Source organism: Chrysochloris asiatica, unplaced genomic scaffold (genome assembly GCF_000296735.1).
Source record: "Chrysochloris asiatica unplaced genomic scaffold, ChrAsi1.0 scaffold00039, whole genome shotgun sequence".
Classification (NCBI taxonomy): Eukaryota; Metazoa; Chordata; class Mammalia; order Afrosoricida; family Chrysochloridae; genus Chrysochloris; species Chrysochloris asiatica.
The window spans coordinates 19,484,242-19,491,645 of record NW_006408557.1 but is presented as its reverse complement, the minus strand read 5'-3'; the positions used below and the strand labels follow the sequence as shown (position 1 = coordinate 19,491,645).

Genomic DNA, 7,404 nt, shown 5'->3' with positions numbered 1-7,404 from the left:
GTGAAGTTGGCCCAGGATCGGGCAGTGTTTTGTTCTGTTGTACATAGGGTTGCTATGAGTCAGTACCAACTCAATGGCACCTAACAACAACAACAACATTGAATCTGTATGATGAGCAAATAATCTGGACTATATGAAGAAGAATGCAGCATCAGGATTGAAGAAAGGGTCATTAACAACCTGTGATATGCAAATGATACAACTTTTCTTGCTGAAAACAAAGAGGTTTTGAAGTATTTGTTAATGAAGATCAAAGAATACATCCTTCAGTGCATATTACAATTCAATGTAAAGAAAACAAAAAATCCTCACAATTGAACCAATAAACAACATCGTGATAAATGGAGAAAAGATTGAAGTTATCAAAGATTTCATTTTACTTAGATCCACAATCAATGCTCATGGAAGCAGAAGTCAAGAAATCAAATGACATTTGGCATTGGTAAATCTGTTTCAAAATACCTTTTTTAAAGTTGTTAAAGAACAAAAATGTCACTTTGAATACTAGCATATGCCTAACGCAAACCATGGTATTTTCAATGATTCTATAGGTGTGAAACCAAAAAGATGTTTATCTGTGCTTTGTTGATTATGCAAAGACCTTCATTGTGTGAATCATACCTAACTATGGATAACACTGCCAACAATGGATATTTCTGAACACTTAATTGTGCTCATGAGGAACCTTTACATAGACCAAGAGGCAGTTATGAGAAAAGAATAAGGGATGCTGAATGGTTTAAAATCAGGAAAGATGTGTGTCAGGATTATATCCTTTCACCATACTCAATCATTCTGTATGCTGAGCAAATAATCCAAGAAGCTGGTTTAGATGAAGAATGTGGCATCAGGATTGGCAGAAGACTCATTAATAACCTGTGATATGCAACAACCTTGCTTCCTGAAAGCAAAGAGAACTTAAAATACTTACTGATGAAGATCAAAGACCATATATAGCCTTCAGTTTGAGTTGCACCTCAATATAAAGAAAACAAAAATCCCTATCTGGATCAATAAATAACGTCATTATAACTATAGAAAAGATTGAAGTTGTCAAAGACTTCATTTGGCTTAAATCTACATTCAGTATTCATGGAAGTAGCTATCAAGAAATCAAATGAGGTATTGCATTAGGAAAATATGCTGCTGCAAAAACAAAACAAAGCAAACAACTCTTTTAAGTGTTAAAGAGCCAAGGCATCAGTGTGCCTGATCCAAACCTTGGTATTTTCAGTCCCCTCATATGCATGTGAAAGTTGGACAATGAATAAGGATGACTGTAGAAGAATTGATGCATTTAAATTATGGTGTTGGAGAATAATATTAAAAGTACCATGGACTGCCAGAACAAATAAATCTGTCTTGGAAGAAGTGCAGCTAGAATGCTCCTTAGAAGCCAGGATGGTGAGACTTTGTCTCTCATACTTCACACATGTTATTAAGAGGGACCAGTCCCTGGAAAAGAATATCATGCTTGGTAAAATGGAGGGTCAGTGAAAAAGAGGAAGACCCCCTAATGAGATGGATTGACAGAGTGGCAACAACAATGGACTCAAATATAACAATTGTGAGGATGGCACAGAACTGGTAGTTCTGTTGTACACAGGGTCCCTATGAGTTGGACCTAACTCAATGGCACCTAACAACAATATGGGTGTAAAAGCTAGATAATGAACAAGGAAGAATAGAGAATTGATGCATCTGAATTATGGTGTTGATGAAGAATATTGAAAGTACCTTGAACTGCCAGAAGAACAAATAAATCTGTCTTGGAAGAAGTAAACCAGAATGTTCCTTAGAAGGGAAATGGTGAGACTTCACTCATTATGAGACTTCATTCATACTTTGGACATCTTATCAGGAGGGACCTTTCCCTGGAAATGGTGAGACTTCATTCATACTTTGGACATCTTATCAGGAGGGACCTTTCCCTGGAAAAGGACATCATACTTGGTAAAATGAAGGGTCAGCAAAAAAAAAAAAAAAAAAAAAAAAGGAAGACCCCAATGAGATGAACACAAACATAACATTTGTAAAGATGTGCAGGACCAGGCTATGTTTGGTTCTACCACTCACAGGATCACTATGCGTGGGAGCAGATTCAACACATCTACAAGTGTTCCACTGAGTGTATTACCATAATTCGTTTATCCATTCATTCAGTGATAGGCACTAAAGTTGTTTCCATCTTTCTGCTATTGTGAATTATGCTGGGATAAATATTTGCTGTTGTTGTTGTTGTTAAGTACATGGAGCTGATTCCGACCCATAGCAATCCTATATAGGGTTTCTGAGGAGCAGCTCGTGAGCTTGAACCACCAACCTTGAGATTCAAACTGACTTTGCAGTGCAATGCATTAACCCACAGTGCCACACTGTTTGTGTCATGACTCTTACTTCTCTAGTACATATATACCAAGTAGTGGGATTGCTAGGTCATATGATATTCTATTTCCAACTTTTTAAGAAAGCGTTTTACCATTTTATGTAAAAAATTGCACCATTTTACAGTCCCATGAGCTGTGTATGAGAGTTCCAGTATCTCCACACCCTCATCAGTATATGTTGTTTTCTGGTTTTTTGAACTTTGTTATTAATGCTGGGATGAGATTTACATCTTTCTACAGTGGCGCTGCAAGTTAATGTGCTGGACTGCAGCGTCAGTTTGAACTTCAATGTCAGTGGTTCAAGTTCATCAGCTGCTCCTCAGAAACTCTACACAGGGTCATTATGAGTCCGAACCGACTCAATGGCTCTTAATGACAACATAGGTTAATGATTCTGAGCATTTTTTCTTCGATTTCTTATCTATTGCTTCCATGTGTATTAACTGTTGACCTAAGTAGGCTGGTGGGGGATCCAGTGGGTCGAGGTCAGAAATGCTTATCAAAGTCCTGCAATGCCCAGGACAGCCCCCTTACAATGAAGAATTGTATGGTCCCAAAGTCAAGAGTGCGACGCTGTTGAATAAGCACTCAACTACAATGATGGTTTGAACCGCAACACCGGTGGTTCAAATTCACCATCCACTCCTTGGAAACCCTATACAGTGTCGCTATGAGTTGGAACCACTTGATAGCTCTTAGAAACAAGTAAAAATCTTCTTACTCCAGTGCCCAGAAGTGCTTGGCACAGTATTGTTGAATGAATAAGTGAATGAGAGATGATGGTGGCAAGAACTGGCTTGTAGCAGTGGACTAGAAAGAGCATTTTTAAGATGTGTCTGACAGAATTTAGGCTGATAGTCCCTCTCTTTTCCAGGAGTGGATGTGCTGTGCACTTGTCTAGTGCTGAACCGGATCCCATCCATCTGGGGTCTCCAGTCGCCCTCTTGCCCACTCTCCGCCCTTCTCAATTTGGGAAGGAGCTCTGGTAGGGTAGACGATTATGAGTTGGGCTGCTAACTGCAAGGTCAGCAGTTCGAATCTACCAGCTGCTCCGGGAGAGAAAGATGAGGCTTTCTGTGCCCTAAAGATTCGCACCCTTGGGAACCCTATCAAGGGTCGATATGAGTCGGAACCGAATGGACAGCACACACCACCACCACCAATTTGGGAAGCTATGAGCTGCCGGGACACCAGCAGGAACTAGAGCGGTTGGTTCTTGTGGGAGAGGAACTTTGCATGGCGTTTGAATAGAGTAAGGCCTGTAGAGGGGAAACCACTGACCACAGAGGGACCCGGGAAGGCCGAGGAGGTGGTGTGGGGGAGGGGTCCGAGCTAGAAGCTTGGCTTGGCGGATGGGGTGATCAGAGGGGGTGGGGATGGAGTTCAAAGCCTGGTAAAGTGGAGTATAAGGCTGGAATCCTGTGGATGAGGGGAGATGGGGAAACTAGATTAGAATCTTCAGAAGGGAATGAAACTAAGTTCGATTTTCTAAGCGATGAGTGTGGGCAAGGAAGGAATTAGAAATGGGGGTGAGTTAGAATCTTGGTGGGAGACACGGGGTGGGGCCGAATTACAATCTTTGAAAGAAGGATTGGAAACCTTCGATAAGTGGCGGGCTGGAGTCTTTAGGTGAGCAGGGTTAGTCCTAGGGAACAGATTCAAATCTTTCTAGAACAAGGCTGGGAATCATTCCGGAGCAGTATTGGAATCCTTGAGGGTGGAGTTAGAATTATATGAAGAGAGAAGTTAAAATCATTGGAGGCCGGATAAGAAACCTCCGATGCCAAAAAAGCAAAGCAAAACAAACCTAATTATTGCCCTTGAGTAGATTCCAACTCATAGAACAAAGTAGAACTGGCTGTAATCTTTACGGAAGCAGACTGCCACATCTTTCTCACACCGAGAGGCTGATGAGTTCCAACCACAGACCTTTCGATTAGCAGCCGAATTCACTTAACCACTGCGCCACCAAAATTCGTTTTAATCTCTGATGAGCCAGGTTAAAAATCCTTCAAAAGTGGAATTAAACTTTTTCTGCAGCCTGTTAGTATTTTAGGAGGCGGGAACCCGGCTGGGGATCTCTGGAGCGCGCAGTAGAGAAAGGCACATTGGGAGGCGAGACTTTAGGCTATTAGAGGAGAAGGGGGTCAGATTTTTTGTGGAGCGGGGTTAGAATCCTTGGAGGGGTAAGGATTCTTGAGGGCCCTGGGAAGGGAGATATCCTGGATCCAAGGTGAATTCGGACTGAAAAGTCTCAGGGAGCGTGTTAGCATTCTTGCAGTTGGATAGAATTTTTTTTGGGCGGGATTAAGTTCCCTTGGGGCGTGGCTAACATCTCCGGGGCGGGGCTACGGTAACAAGCAGTCCGGAGGACGCCTCCACGCTCCGCCCAGGCTGAGGCGAATGGGAGGAGACCGAGCCGGCTCAGTGCTGGAGGAGCCGGAGAAGGCCAGCAGCACCCAAGGCCCTCGGAGCGGCGCCCAGCATCATCTTCTCGAAAGTCACTTCATTTCTCCCCAGACTTGAGTGTCCCGGGACCCCGGGGGCTGCTGAACTGGGGGGGCGCCCGAGTTGCGAGGATCCGGGCTGCCTGCGAGAGCAGGAGCAGGCGCCCAGGTAAGTGCCGCAGACCGTGACGGGGAGGGGGACGGGGCACCTGGCCGGTGATCTCGGCCCGGAGACCGCGGGCGCGGAGGGAGCTTGGATTTGAGGGCAGGACTGGCTAGGGATGCAGCCTGGGGCAGGGACGGAACCGAGAGCTCCGAGAGAGCTGCGAAAAGGCGGTGGGATGGAGGACTAACGGGCACAGGTGAGTACCCAAGTGAGAGAGGAAGGGAGGAACTAGCCAAGGCCCAGCTGGGAGCCTGGGAGAGTTCATGGGGTGGGGAGGCTGAGTAACTTTATGCTAAAGCTGCCACTTCTCTTGCTGCCCAGGTTCCCCTTATGCAAAAAAACAAAACAAAACAAAAAAACTGAAAAGGAAGGGAGCTGCCGCGAGGGGTGGGTCCTTACGGTTCCCGATGGGGGTGAATGACGGGTCACTGAGAGAGGGGAAAGGGGCAGCTGCGTGGAGGCGTGACCTACGAACCATATCCAGGACGAGTAGCAGCTGGGCCAGCTTGCTGAGCTTCCTAACTCCCTCTCTGGCTAGCCCAAGACCCCTAACAGGTCTGAGTCACCCCCAAAACCTCCTGGACAGACCACAGGGAGTTATTAGCCAGGCACTTTACCCTTGTGAGACCTTGGGCAAGTTACTTCATTTCCTCTGAATTCTAATTTCCCAATCTGTAAAATGGGGCCATATCTTCCTCGAAGGCTAGAGTTTGTGAGCGGTACTGTTTGTGAGCTTGTTGTCTGTTAAAAAACAATGTGGTGTAGTACACTTAAGGGAGAGGGCTTGGAGGGGGGCAAACTTCAAGTTAGATCTCTAGCGGGTGGGTCTGCCTTTCTGTGCCTGGGTTTCCTGGGGACAATAATAATAATACGTCCATCACTGGGGTAATGGCATGGCGTTGTAAGATAAGCACTGGGCTGCTAACCACGAAAAAGGAGGTTCAAACCCACCAGTCGCTTCTCAGAAACCCTACACAGGGTGGCTAGAAGTTGGAACCAATTTGACAGCACTTAACAACACACAACAGCAACACATATTGTCAGGAGGATCAGTCACTGGATATCATGTTTGGTGAGGTGGAGGGTCAGAGAAAAAGAGGAAGACCCCCAGTGAGATGGATTGGCAAAGTGGCAACATCAATGGGCTCAAGAGTGGCAACAATAGTGAGCTTGGCCCAGGACTGGGCAGTGTTTCGTTCTGTTGTGCATAAGGTCGCTATGAGTCAGTACCGATTTGATGGCACCTAACGACTACAAAAACATCATTGGTTAGTTTTGAGGATTAAAATGAATTGCTATAAGAAAAGCTGGTAGAGACTGCCTTATTGTTTGTTATACGTGTTTAACTTAATTATTATTAAAGCAGATATTAACAGGCTAATGTACTAACTGAAAGGTTGGAGGTTCAAGTCCACTCAGAGGTACCTCAGAAAAAGAGCCTGACAATCTACTTCTGGAGAGAAAAAATAAATTCAGTGATTGAAAACCCTATGTAACAAGTTCTACTCTGATACATATGGGGTTGCCATGAGTTGGAATCAACTTGACAGCAACTAGTTGTTTGATTTTTACAAGCTATTAAGGTCTAGGAGCACTGGTGTGGCGCTGCAGTGCTAACTCCAAGGTCAGCAGTTTAAACCCACCATCTGTCTTGGAAACCATGGAGTCCTGGTGTGGCGCTGTGGATTCATGCGCCAGACTGCAAAGCCATTTGAACCGCAAGGTTGGTAGTTCAAGCTCACCAGCTGCTCCTTGGAAACCTTATACAGGGTTACTATGGGTCGGACCCGACTCGATGGCACTTAATAACAACAATGAGTAGTAACCAAGGAGCTCTGGTAGCAGAGTGGTTACAAGTCTGGCTGCTAACCTCAAGGTCAGCAGTTCAAAACTACCAGCAGTTCTGCAGGAGAAAGATGAGGCTTTCTGTTCCCATCAAGATTTACAGCCTCGGGAACCCTATTTGTTGTTATGTGCCATGTACCTACTACACTACCAGAGCTCCTTTAAAGTCTAACTAGTGTTTCTCAAATTTTAGCAACACATCAGAATCACATGGAGGACTTGTTAAAAAAATAGATTGCTGGGTTTTGTCCCCGGAGTTTGTGATTTAGTAATCCAGAGCAGGAGGATCCCAGAGAATTTGCATTTCCTCATACCACTGTTCCAGGGGCCACACTTTGAGAACCACTGTCTAACACATGAGTTTTAATGGATGTAATTCCCCATATCCCACAGCTTTCTGGTCACTATCCCTTCTTGGAGGATGGGGGATAGAGATTTTTAAAATACAGAAAAGTGAAGAGACACCCCTCCATACACAGAGTAGACAGGGATGGGCAACTTAGACATTGGCTACCCAAAATGGGGGGGCTACAAAGGCAAGAAGTGACTGGCTTACAAG

General features: G+C 44.8%; 1 pseudogene; it reads right to left on the bottom strand.

Annotated features, from left to right (window-relative positions):
• Window positions 1-7,404, bottom strand: part of LOC102822808 — a 26,292-nt pseudogene that overhangs the window by 10,926 nt on the left and 7,962 nt on the right.